General features: G+C 37.5%; 1 protein-coding gene across 3 annotated transcripts in view; it reads left to right on the top strand.

Moving 5' to 3' along the window:
- GRID1 (glutamate ionotropic receptor delta type subunit 1) overlaps nucleotides 1-14,123 on the top strand; it is a 511,185-nt gene that overhangs the window by 464,308 nt on the left and 32,754 nt on the right. The gene's annotated exons all lie outside the window — the stretch shown is intronic.

Genomic DNA, 14,123 nt, shown 5'->3' with positions numbered 1-14,123 from the left:
ACTCCAACATTCCCCAAGCAGTTTTGTTAGATGAATGGAGGGGACAATGGCATTTTAATTCTATGTTTTTCAAGAAGCAAGTCTTTCATGTTTCTTTGAATCTTTCTTAATTAGAGGTCCTAATGCTTCAGCTATCTATTTTTCTTCTTTTTTCAGAAGGAAGCTACTACCTCTAGGGAAGTATGTGTTATTTCACTTTTCACCTTCAGCTTATAATTTTATATTCTTAATACTTTGATAGACATTGTTCTTTATGCCATTATTTGCATATAAGATAATATAGGAGAACTTTAAAATATAAATGACCCTGTTTGGTGGCATTATTTTCGGAAGAGTCTTCTTTGCACAGAGGATAAGATAACCAAATCTGACTCGAGGATAATAGATGTAATATAGCAGTTGTTATATTAAATTTATATATAAATCTCTGTATTTGTGTTGGCAATGTTATGATGATAAATTACAGCTTCTGTAACAAACCCAATTTATCTTGCCCTTTGACTTCTTTCCTCTGCCATCTGCCTACTAATCTATATCCTGTGAGAATATTTTCAGGCCTCTGAGCAGGTCCTGAGAACTGCTGACTGTTTGTTGGCTTTTTTTTATGTTTGTTTGTTTGTTTTTCTTTAAAAATTTAACAGTTAAACAAAATTTCCCTTTTTTTCTTTCAACATGGACAAAATTTTTAGCTTCACATTGCCAATGGAGCACTGAGAGGGCCATTTATTGTCCTCTTTCACTGCTGACAGGATTAGAGCCTGGTATCTCATGTTTGATCTGACAGCAATTGAGAGGAGAGGTGTCTAGAAGACAGGCATTGCAACACAGGCTCTCCTAGAATATGCTGATGCAAAGATTTTAGGTGCTACTGATTGACACGGTTACTATGTCAATCTCATTTGTGGTTTCAGTGGCCAACCTGAGAGCAGAATCTTTATGCACAGCTCCTAAACACTAAGTTGCGCTGTTAGCATTCAAATGAGGATAGCTCTTAAAAAAGCTTTTGCGTCATTATCCTGCATGGGACAAAAAAACCCTACTTTTCTCATGAGTTTCACAGTATTTCCAATTTAACTTGCCATTGCAAATGTGTAAAAACCATAATGCTTTGTATACAGATAGTGTTGTGATAATAATATGAACAATTCAGAATCATAAAAGCTTTGTTTTAAAATGAATTTTCTATTATTTTGTTTAGAATTAGTAGATTTAAACAGTAAAAGAAATAAGATCTGCATGTAATTTCTGGAAATAACAGGAGAAACTAAAGAGAATAAAACTAATGCTGCAGAGTATCTTTGCTGTAAGACCTCATCCTAGGAGGATGGAAGACTAAGGTTAAGCCCAATGAATAAATTGCTCTTGTAACCCAGAACAGAAATAGTTCTCTGAAAAACTTGAACAATGACCTTCAAATGATTTCTGTGAGTTCTATTTCCTTCATGATAGGAGAAATTGTCTGTTAGGTTTACTGAGCACCTGCCAAAACTCAGCAAATTTCAGAGCAGGGAAAATGTGGGATAAAATGCAGTGAAGAATCTGCAAGAAAAAAAAAAAATAGAACCAACCAAACGTATTTATGAGCTGAAATGCAGATCATTGGATGAGGTGTCTGAGGCTGATCTATTACAACATGTATAAGAGGATTTGATTTCCCATCTTATTGAAATTATTAAGAGTTTTGGGCAGGTGAGGTGCTCAGTGTTGTCTTGGGTTTTCCGAGTCCATTCTGCCTTCTCATTTCATAGATAACCACTGAAGAATTATGGTTATATGCCCTTCTATACCCAGTGGTGGCTGCTACGTACAAAGTTCAGAAGTATTGCATCTACTTGTACAAGGAGAGGATAGAGAAAGTAGGAAACACTATACTGTGATCTGCAAACACCAGTAGATTCATTCATGTGCCAAGTCAGAAAAGTTTACTGTTATTTAAATTGCCATAAGGCTCACTGCTTGTGCTCCAGCTGCTTGGCCATAAGGGCACGAGTTTCCTATAGATGTTTCAGCCAGAGTGTGGATTATTCTTACTGTCTGGAGTGTTTAAATTGATCATGGATGCTTTGGCTTTTGCACCCAAATCATTCCTCAGGTAATCTTAAATGCCTGCTATCAGAAAACTCTTAGGTTTAATGACTAGTTGGCAAAACTAAGCCACTTAGGGGAAGATATTTCATGTCACCTATCTTCAGAAGAAACATTTTTCATAGTTGTAGTGTCAGGTTTAAAACAAACATATTTCTCATGAAAGTAAGTTACATGAATGCATTATTCCCTGCTCTCTCAGTACAACCTAACTTCAGCATGGTATGATGTTGAGTATTTTTATGTTTCTAAATTTGCCACTGAGCTAGCCTGTGTTAGGTCTTTCATGGACCCAGAAAAGAATGCTTATTTGAGATCCATTTGTTCCCACCCAAAGAGGCACAATGAGTTATAGTTGAAAATTTGCTCAGCAGCTGAGAAGTGCCAAATTCATCTGTGTGTACTTCCATTGTTAAGAAACCAACCCCCTGTCCTCTCAGTAAGTGTTCTGTTATCTTTCCCTCCTTAAGAAAGTTCTCTGGTGTTCATTATTGCTGCTGCTAAATTGCTAGCAGGGGAGAAAATAGTACTTTGGTGCTGCAGAAGCTGAAACATAGTTAAAATTTTCATTACAAGCCTGATTCTCTTCCCAACCCCTCTGCAAAATACCTAATAGAAGTATCAATTTTTGCATGTGCAGTCTGCACCTAGCAGAATAGGCGTATGTTTGATTGAATAGCTAGGTGTCAATCAACCCAGTGATATTTAACTCCACAATTTTTACTACAAAACAAGCGTGGCATGGAAATCATAGATGACATTTAATAGAAAGGGCTTGGCAAGATGTTCACTGAAGCAAAGTTGAACTGTTGGAAGGTAGATTTTTAATATTAGCATGTCAGATGAAAGCCTGCTGATGAAAGAAACAATTTTGGGGAAAAAAAAAAAAAAAAATTGGTACTAGTAATTCTCAAAGGCTTTCCCACCGTGCTGTGAGTTTCAGAATCTGTCTGTGGTTCACAGAAAAGTGAAGTACTGGACTACACTGTCCAGGTGCCCAGAACACTTGTAAGAAATGTGCTTGGACAGAACAAAAACTTCTCCATGGGTTTTCCAAACCGTCATGGGCTTCATGGCTTCAAGGGGGTGAGAGCCTAGGATTCCCTTTCTTGCATGTCTGCCGATGCTGCCTTGCTCCCTTGTGTGTCTTAGCTGTCTGTTGCTCACTCCACTGTGACAGGTCAGTGGGAATGGTCAGAATGCAGAGTTTGTGACTCTCACTAAAATCCTTGTCTCCTTAAAAGATCAAGGATAAGTGAAAAGAGTGGAAGCCTTCTTAAGCTGCCCTCCATTCTCCAGTAGTAAGTGAATGTATTTCTGCTCCCCTTTGCTCTTCTAATAGCCTTTTCTGAGCCAACTGTCTGACCATTCACATTCTTCTCATTTTCTCTTTATTTTGTTTGTCTGTTCCATACCTCACAACAAGGGGACCAAGGCAGTAAAGCAGTCACCTTTCATGCTTTCTGTATTTGTGGAGATTCGCAGGCACAGCAGTGTGTGCTTTAGCAGATTTCCCAACCCCAAACAGGCAGAGGAGATACACAATACTAAGGAGAGAGCATTTATGTGAATGTGCTGGTGGCAGTCACTCTGGATATTGGACTGCAGGGCTGTAACCTACATTCTAACTTGTGAATGAGCAATTAATAATTTCTGTTTTCAAGTCTTATTTTAAACCCAAGTGATTTATGTGTATTCTAATATTTGCAATATGACCTGTGTGCAGCTGAGGAGTCTTTCAATGGATCAGTCTGCCAAATGAGGGCTAGACTATTACATGAGTTTGTTCTTTCTTTTATCATATTACATTATCAAGCAGCCCTTGGATCTGCAGTCTGACCTTCCATTTGTAATTATGAGTTTAATTAGCAGTGACTTAACTTCCAGCTTCTTTTCTTGTTAACAAGCAGACTACATGCTGTTCAGTAGTGCAAAGATATTCTTTAACCTGGTTTTAGGAGAGCTTGTGTGATAAGAGGTAAGAATCATGCAAGAAAAATTAGAACATAAAGGGTAGGCCATTTACAAATTCAAGAGTTGAAGATTTTATCAGATCAATCCTTAATATTTGTGCTCTCTATGGATTCTCTTAGATATACCTGCTTTTATGTTCACATTTATTTCATGATTTGGGGTTTCCTTCTTTGTGTTTCAGCCCACAAATTTCACCTCTTTTGGTGACAGCTGAAGATCCACAGCAGCTTAGTCAGGGTGATAAGTCAGGCACTTGGAAGACTTGGAAACAAAGTGTGATTTTCTACCACAGACTTTGTTTAATCTTTGCAAGCTGAGCCTTCTCTCTGTCTCAGTTCCCTCTCTCTCTGTGTAACAGAGTAACTTATTTCATATCTTACATGGCATGTTGTCACTTCAGCTGTTTTAAAGATGTTGTCTGGAAATGGCCATATTATAATAACTCCATAGGAATCAAAAAAGTTAGATGTTCTGAATTGCATACTAAACAGAAGCAATCTCAAAATATTACTTGGAATACTTGGAAAGTATTTTGAAGATGCCAGCTAGAAGAAAATGAACATAGGTTTCATCTGCTGTATTTAAATGGATTTGATAATGCTGGTAGCAAGAAGCTCACAGGAGTCTCTTTATTTGCAGTGATTTTGCCCTGAAATTTCTTGCTTGAAAGCAGCCTTTCTGTTTTTAATATTGCACTTGGCTTTCTAAATATTTCATTGGATTTTCTTTGATTGTTAATTTTATTATGTTTAGTTTGTACTGTGTTTTATCTGTGCAGCACCTTGGGCACATTTACAGGAGGCATGTATGAATAAGCATGATAAAAAATAATTATCATGATTATTATTTAAGGCCTGCGAGCAAAAGCTTCAATCATTAAATAACTAGGTTAAGTTCATACATAAAGAGATGAAGGCTAGAAAAAGAGAGTGAGCAGGGACAAGAAACTCAAAATATACTTTAATTTCTAGAATATTCCCTTCTTAGAGCACGTGGAAGAAATGCCAAGAGAAATATTCTACAACTTGTGCAGAAGGGCTGCAGCACTCAGGGACAGAACTTGCCTCCAGGCACAGTTCATAACAAGACACAATGTTAGGGCCAGTGCTGAATCCCCACTGTATACCATTTCATTTCCCTTCTGTTGATGGTGTGGCCCAATGGGTGCTTCTGGGCAACTCAAGACTTGACAAAGTCTGAATTTTTTATAAAGCTTTCTGAATGGTGTCATATGCCATTCAAATGTGGCTTAAGATGGATCCTGTATTTGAGCAAGCAGGCAAACATGGAAGTACAAATATTTCCCAAGGGCTTATTTTTCTGGGAAATATGAGAATGCAGAGCTGAAAATTAGGCTTGCATTCCACCACTCCAGTTGCCATTATAAATAAGTGGCATATGTTGGAAATGGATAGAAACCTAATGGCCTTGTGGGTCCATACCCTCTCCAGTTCTGCCTTCACAACACCTATATTATAGCATCTCTTCATTTGTTCTTGTTACTAGGAAGTTCTGTGACTTAAGTTAGCTGAGGCATTAACATTCGTAGAGTTCAGAGCAGTAAATGATTTGAATATGATATTAGCAAAATCTACCATCTGTGCAGATAATAATAATTTGTTAATCATTTTTACTTTTTTATTATTATTATTTTATTTATTTTGTTTCAAAACAGTGAAAATCTAGCAAAAGCTTCATGACGACCCATCTCTTCTTCTCAGCTCAGATTAAGTTGTCTTTGAAATCAAATTTTCTTATGTTAATGTCAATTATTCACTGTGAAGAGTGGTTGTATGCAGCCTGCATACGTTAACTTGGCCTCTGTCTTCATCTTCCTTTGTTATAGTATGTGGTTTCTGATACTTGGGGATACTTGTGGCTTCTTTGGTTGTTGTTTTCTGTTTTGGTTTGTTTTTTTTTTCCTATTTGGCTCTTAAGGGATAAACAATACAAAATACGGTAACAGAAGAATTTTGCCCGAATATGATATTTATATTTGTATTGTTTTTCTCTCAAGAAGCTGATAAAATGTCTGTTATCTTTTAACTGATAATAAAATCTAATTTAGCAGGGTATTAAGAAGGCAAAAAATTATTATGACAATAATTCAGACAGAGGTAGCCTTAAAGCTCCAAACATCTCCTAGTTATGAAGACTGGCTCAGTCCATCATTTGTATGGACAAAAACAATAATACGAAGAAAAACTTCACAGTGAATTCTCTTTTTCAAATGCAGCTGAGTTGAAGAAGTGTTTAAGCAAGATGGCCACTGTGCTTGTGTGTTTGTTTTAGTCTTGCAAGACTGCAAATATTTTTTCCCCACTCTATCTGGTAGCTGTTTATTTGATTTACAGTTGATACATCTTTCATGTCACTATAGCGTTCCATGCGTTTGCCTACTGGCTTTATTTACTTTTCTTTTGGGCAGAAAATTATTCTTACATGTCCCTACATTATATGTCTTTCTCAGAAGAATGTTTTAACAAGGACTTAAGTGGGAAACCAGGTGGAACCTGGATTAAAAAAAATAAGTGACTTCATGATGGTTACTAGAAAAGAAGCTCCCTGGAAAGAAGACATTCAAACAAAAAAACCCTGAGAAATGATTTGCATTTTATACCTTTTATCTGTACTGGTAACTGCCATTAGTGTAACAGCGGGTCCTAATGTAAAAGTAATACAGGATGTTCTATAAGGAGGTAAGATAGTGCCTGTTTTTGCATAGGCTTCCAAATCCTATGGAGTCAGATGCAAAGCAGCTCTGCAGCCAGAATAAGCAAGTAAGCTCCATTTGCAAAGCTGCCAATAATTAGCAAGCACTTTATCACAGTAAAGTTATTTCCTGTACTCTGCTCCCCATAAAACAATCACATAAAATTAAAGAGTGGATCTACCCAATTTGTAAGAAGGGGAAGTTATAACTATTTTACTTGCTGTCAGCTCAGACAAGGATATAGGTGAGCTTCCAGCCCTGATAATCTACTGCGTATTTTAGAAAATGCCTCCATTGTTCATGCCAGAAAAAAAAAAAACTCTTCTTGCATAATTCTTTACCATCTCCACACAAGTGGTGGTTCTGTCATTCTTGTACCACACTTGCTTTCCCACCCGCTATTCACTACAGTATATTCAGCATCAGCAGGATAACTGTGAATGCAAAGGCTTGTACCAAAGCATCTCTTTTTTTAGATTATTTTGGATGCATAGAGAAGGATAAGAATAGAAGTCTCCAGCAGGAGTACAGGAAGAGTGTTTGTCCAGCTGACTTTCAGGGGTGGTGGTTAGTTCTTACAACTGACCTGTGTCACCAAGCTATGGCCAGTCATGTGTCCAGTTGGATAATCTAACTTTCACATCATAAGGTTTGAATTAACAGCTTGCAATAAAAGTTAAGTAATGATCATATCTCCTATAGCTAAAAGCTCAATTCATACAAGCACTTCGGAAGCTGATTTCTTGAAGTAAGATTCAGAAGCCTTTCCTTCTCTGATTAAAATGGAACCTGTTATTGGGAATTCAGTGAGGGCAAGAAGAGCTTCCAAGAAGCCTCACAATACAGACAACGTGCAGAGCAGTAACACAATCCTGCTGTACCTCTTTGCTTGCCAGTGCCTTGCTCAACATGCCTTCATGGCATCTGCTTTTCAGCATTGAGTATTACTGTTCACAAATCACCCTAACTGGTAGCTGTGATGCCTCTGCTGAAGGTTTTGTAATGTTACAGCTTCAGTTTTGGTGAGCTTAATGCAGTGTCATCTATTTCATGTTGTGTGATGAAATCAGTCATAAGCTAAGAAATAAAACTTTATTTGGGCTAATTGGGGTATAGGTGCGTATCTTTTTACCAGCTCTGTTGTGGACGCAGGAACTTCAGGCAAAGGATGAAGCAAACAACCATGCAGTAACACTTTAAATCATAGGATCTAGATTTGTTAGTTTTGTAAAGAGGATTTTTTGAGTTTCAGTTTGTTGTTTTTTTGTTTTTTTTTTCCATGCAAGCAAGTGTTCCAGTCAATTGAGTTACATGGTCATACTTCTCCTTTATAGTGAAGCTTAGATAAAGTGTTGCCTCTGGCCGTAAGGTGGAAAACTGTAAACTTACCATTTAAATTCCTGATATTTTAAAAACCAACCAACCAACCAACCAGAGCCTGCAACAAAACACACACTTAATAGATCCAGGTTATGGCTTTTGAGGGGAAGAGTACTGGGAGTTCTTAGCTTCCTTTGAAGCTATGTGTATCAGTCTGAGTGCTTCCTTGCTAATTCTTAGTATTATTTTTTATTATTATGTTGTGAAGGATTTTCGAGAAGGAAGGAAGATTTTTTTTTTTTTAAGTAATACTGTGTTGCTAAGAAAAGGATTGCATATGTTCTTTCCACTTCATAGGCTTTACTAAGCAGCGTCTTCTGCACGTGTGCCCCCAAAAGATGTCTACAGGAGTGTTTCCTGTATCATCCTCCTGATAAAGGAGAAAATGGTGTTGCCTTAGAAAAGTTGTTTTAATGCATCTGCCAAAATCCCATTAAAAAAAACGTAATCACATGCAATTAAGTTGTTTGCCTTCTGAACCATTAAAACCAGCGTAGGAGAATAAGCTACTGATATAATTCGATTTATGAATAGTCATGTCTATCTATGAAAGCATAGAAAACCATTGGTCAGAATGGGGTGGATGTTAACTACTGTGTTTCTTTTATGTGGCAGTAATTCAATTTGCAAGCTAATATTTCAAGGAATTAAATTAGGCTACCTTATAAACTAATGAATTTCAATATGGAGCACAGCTAGTTTGCTTTGATGCAGTGCTGTCTGTGTATCTAATATGGGATATGGCATTCAGGTGAGACTCAGGTTTGGGATGAGGAGAGGCAGGAGGAACTGGAAGGTTTCCCTTTCTCTTTACTTCATTGTACATTGGGATAAGGGGGAGAAGTAAACCTCATACTGAGCACTTGCCTTTTGGGTCCTCTAAGAAACAAGTGAGTGGGCTTCTAGACTTGAAAATATGCCTGTGTAATGCATGCACTTTAGGCAATCAGTAATAACTGCTGAATGCTATATGTGCTTTTGGTATTACTGAAGAGCCCTATGTTTTGATTTCCCAAAAGTATCCCTATTCTGGCAATCAGGATAGCTCTTCAGAGCCTTTCTGTTTTCTTCTTTCTGTCAACATCGATAGCTTCTGCTTTATTCCCTGTGGTTAAGGGAAGGGTGTGAAGCTGTTTCCTAGCATCACTTTATGCCTCCAAGAGATCTAAGCAGTGTGATGAGTATCCAGTCACTCCACCACAGATGTAAGGCTGCTGGCACTGGTACAGGCAGTAGCCCAGAGCTCTCTCTACAGAAATCCTTGTCCTACAGAGTGAGACAGCTCCTGATAAATCAAAAATTAATAAAAAGCTGAGCAGGACCTTACCTTACTCTGAGATTTCGTAGTTTTTAATGGAACTACTCATAGTATAATGATATCCTAACAGTCATGGTATGAGGTACCATTCATCCTGAGTAGGAGCTTTGCAAGTCAGCACCAAGATGCCAAGCTTACCCATTCCACACTTTGTTTAATCAAAAAGATACTCTTTATCATCTGAGTGCAAAGCAGAATGGCAGTGGTATCAGTACCTGTGACAGTAGTTGTGAAGGAAGAAAGCAATTTCTTCACTTTCAGTCTTAGTCGTTAATCTTCATTAGGATTTTTAGCTTCCAAATGTGAGTGATAGAAGACATCAGCATAGCAAACAGTTTCAAGTGCATCTGCATAAATAACAGAGGTAGTTTGTTATTTTCATTATAGGTAGAAGCATATGTCAGTTGCCAGATGTGTTTGATTCAGACAATATGATTTTCATGCCAACTTTATGATATGTTTGATTTAGGAGAAGTGACTAAAACCTGCTGTTGGGACTGAGTTACTGTTAAATACCAGCTGCAGCTTTTATTTTAATTAATATTGTGAGGAGTAGAATACCTTGCTTTAATTAACACGTTAACCATTCAAGGTACTTGGAAAAAGGTCACAGTGGCAAATTGGTTTAAAATTAGGATAAGAAAACATTCAGAGGTAGTCCAAGTGATTTATTTATTTCTTCAAAATTATGCTACAACCTCTTGAGATGTTTTTAACTCTTCTTTTTCCTGCATTACACACATTTTAATTTTCTCCTCACTGTTAAGTAGGTTATGGGGTGTGGGTAAAGGACACAGGCTAGCCTAGATTTTTTAGCAGGACTGATTATTACAGATTTGCAGAGCAGCTCACAGCTGCTCTGAGTCCTCTTCTAGGCTTTGAACTAGATTTCTGAATGTCTTACAGATGTGCTGTTGTGCCAGCTTTCCTTGATCGGTTTTGAAAATCAGCCCAGTGATGCAGCAGTTTAAATGTACATCTAGGCACACAAATTAAAGCTCCAGCTTTTGAAGATGTGGGCCTGCATCTTCAGGAGGCTCTGATATGATCATTCTGGATATCTCGTTGTCTGACTACTTCTTTCAATCATTAACTTGCAGACTTTTTGCCAAACTATGATGGGTAATACCTCAAGTATATTCATTAATTAGAAGTACGGAAAAATAACATAGTGAAAAGAAATCCTATAAATGCCTCTTTATATTTAAAGGAAAGGCTTGCCTTTGTGCTCACTCTCTCAGTTAGGCAGCAAACAAATTCACACAGGATCATGAGAGAAACTGCCCTCAGAGATGGTGAACTATTGTGTGGCAGTAGATTCAGATGCAAATCTTTGGAAATTAGATTTGATCATTATTGCTGTTTAAGTAGCCTATTTGTGACGCTATTGTTTGATTGTTTAAAAAAACATTTTCAAACAAAGCAATAATGACTTACACTGCAGGGGACATCACACCTTCTTTCCCATAAGACAGTGATGCCAGAAAGTATAGCTGTGCAGAAAGAAAAAAATTATTACACACAATAAACCAAAAAAGTTAATGGAATAATCAGCAATCTGTGACAGGGCAGATAAGAGGAGGGTTAGAGATATAATTAGAAATGTGATCTTGTGATTGAGATGTTTTGCTAATTTTGTGCCATTTAACAGATTTCTCTGCGTGCAGTGCTTGCGCAGAGCCACTGTCAGCTCTGAGCAAAACAACTGCTATGATCCAGTGGCAAGTCAAGTCATACTTGTGCAGATCACTGCAGATGACTGGAGTTGCTGAGGTGGTCCTGCGGGCATTGTTTAGAAATAGCAGAGAGGAGAAAAAAGCAGATTTAACTCTGTTTACAGGAGAACCTGCTTTACTGATTATGATGATGAGGTTCATTTTTGGATCCAAGGTTGAGGCTCACGGACAGAAGAATCATAAAGTTGTCTGTTTGTTTGGCTTTTTTAATGGGTATGCTTCCTAAATGAACCACTGAAACATATTAGCCAGTTGTGTGAGCAATGGGACACAGACCAGATATACGGATTTTTGTCCTACATTTCCTATGCTTCTCTGACTTTGGCAAAAATGTTTTTTATTCTGAAATACTGAATTATTCTGAGAGCAGTAAGGCAAAATGAGATTTTGTATGATGATGTAGAACGTTTCTGCTGCGTATCACTCTCTTAGAAACTAAGCAAAGCCTATAAATGTTTTGCCTATGAAATATTTGTAGATAATAATTAATTACTATTAAAATCATAAATGTGGTGATGTATCATTTAATAATAGCCTTACTGTAGCTTTACATTTCATCACTGGTTATACATGCTATTTGTTCCATTCTTTTAGGAATTAATCATGCAATAGCTGTGCAGGAACAGAATCCCAGAGAAAACATTCATATCTTCATTGAAATCATTTCTATGTTGTGATTTGAGAGGAGTATAGCTTTCTTAATGAGTAGAAATACTTAGTTTATTCTTCTTATTTAGTAAGTTAATTTTTTTTTCTTAGCTGGTTGCTGCATTATCCTTCATCCAGGCCCATCTCCCTACCTTTGCCTCCTTCCCAGGGGTTCCCTTCAGGCCTTTGTCACAGAACCTAGGCTGAACCAGGCTGAACCATGCTGAAATTGTTTCAAGGAAATGAAATAATTGTAGAGGCACAGGAACACACATCAACTCCGTTTTCTGTGGTGGAAATGAAGCTGGCTTTAGCTTCCTTCTCCCATTAAATCCATGACTAGATATTATATCTTGCTGTTAGCTGTATCTAATATAGGACAGTTGATGGGGCTCATCGAAGCCACCACGTTGGCAGCAGTGCCCATTATCATCAAGAGTACAGCTGCCATGAAAAGCAGCTGCTGCAGTGCCACTACCTGCTGAGGGGTTCAATCACTGTTTGTTTTCATGGTAGTAGAAATATGTAGTTGACATGGCAACGTGTTTTGTGATACATGCCAACTGATTGGTTTTTCCACTGGAGGAAACTCCCTGCTTCTTTGAAATCATGTGTAGCAGCTGTTCCTGCTCCACTGGTGGTGACAAGCACACATACAAGCACAAATGCCTGCACTGTTTGTCTCTTTTTGTGATCAGGAAATTTTTATTCCTGGTGTGAAGGGCTTCAATGCAGGTTGTTCAATATAGTTTAATCTTCCAGTGCTTATAACTTCTCTCATAGAAGGTCCTATGAGGCTTTTTCTGTTAAGGCTTTAGTTGCTTAGAATAAAGTGGATGGTATTTTTCACGGACACCTTATGAAATGTGCTTTCGGTGAACTATAGGATGATATATTTACCAGTGAAGGACTTGAAAAGTGTCTGTTAAGCATTCAGTGCTACTGCTGATTTCTGCTGGATTGCCTCTCAGTAAATATTTTGCTTAATGTAGTTGCTGAAGAAACCAGATGCCGAGCAAGTCGCTGCACTGAGGCAGAGTTAAGGGTGGCTAAAGTGACTTGATTTGCAGTTAAATGAAGCAATACAGGATTTGGTCATGTCACAGTAGAGAAGTTGTCAATTCACTGATTGATTTAGGAGCTCAGTTTGATTGTAATTTTGAAGAAAGTCAAAGGGATGCATAAATTAAAAGCCTGAATCTTCTGTAGTCTAAGATTATTAGATGTGAAGCTAAAACTGCTTTCCTTTAAATATGCTCTGTACTAAGGCTACTGCCATTCTGGCAATACTCTGAACAGTCTTATTGGCCTCACTTAATGGCCTGTCTTTAAATTCATGTACTTCACATTCATTTTATCAGATGCCAATAATATTCCAGTATGTACTGACAACAAATGTTGTACGTTAATGCGAATGTGTCTTCTATTGGAGGTGAGATGGATATTTAATTTTCAGGCTCACAAATGCTTAAAATAGGTTAATTTTAATCTCATCCCATTATTCAGCTAATATACTGTTCTTTTCAGTATTGGCTGCACAAGTGTTTATGAAGAGTAACTGTTATTTTTTAATTAATATTTAAGTGGGCTTCTTCTTTTATAACCCTGATCTGGTAAGACAATGAAAAACTTTTCATATCATCACCTATTGGCAGTTTATATATATGACAGATGACTTTTTTTTCCTGAATTGAAGCTTATCTTCAGCTTGGGGCTAAAACTCTCCAGGGAGTGTTTTTATGTGGGAGTTTGAACTCAGGTTCAGATGTCTTAAGACGTTCTCTACCCACTCATAAATCTTACTTAAACTAAAGTTTGGCTATCTATGAATAATGGACTAGGGCTCTAGTCCTTTGCCTTGCTGCTCAACAGATTGATAAAAAAAGTAAAGAGAACTCAGTTTCTGAACTGAGGGATCTTCTGCTCATACATGCTTAGAACTATTCTCAATAAATTACTTGTGCTGGTACACTACAACCCATGACCTCAGTTCAACTTAACTTCCACAGGTTTTCCAGAGTTTTGCAGACTGCTCTCACCTGCCAATCTTCTTACATCAAAAAACAGCTGTTTTCTCACTGGAGATGAGAAGCTGATACTGCAAAGCTCACCTGGCTTCAAAATTTCTCTCTCAATGGAAGGGCTGAAGTGATCATCAGCAACAAACACCATTTTCTCATTTGTTCTCATTGTCTTTGTAAATATATCCATGCATGGTCTATAAATATATCCATGCATGGTCTAGTGCTGAACTTAGTGTCTCAAAATG

Source organism: Tympanuchus pallidicinctus, unplaced genomic scaffold (assembly GCF_026119805.1).
Source record: "Tympanuchus pallidicinctus isolate F22 unplaced genomic scaffold, pur_lepc_1.0 scaffold16, whole genome shotgun sequence".
Classification (NCBI taxonomy): Eukaryota; Metazoa; Chordata; class Aves; order Galliformes; family Phasianidae; genus Tympanuchus; species Tympanuchus pallidicinctus.
The sequence above is the reverse complement of the archived record's forward strand: the minus strand, read 5'-3'. Positions and strand labels throughout refer to the sequence as shown.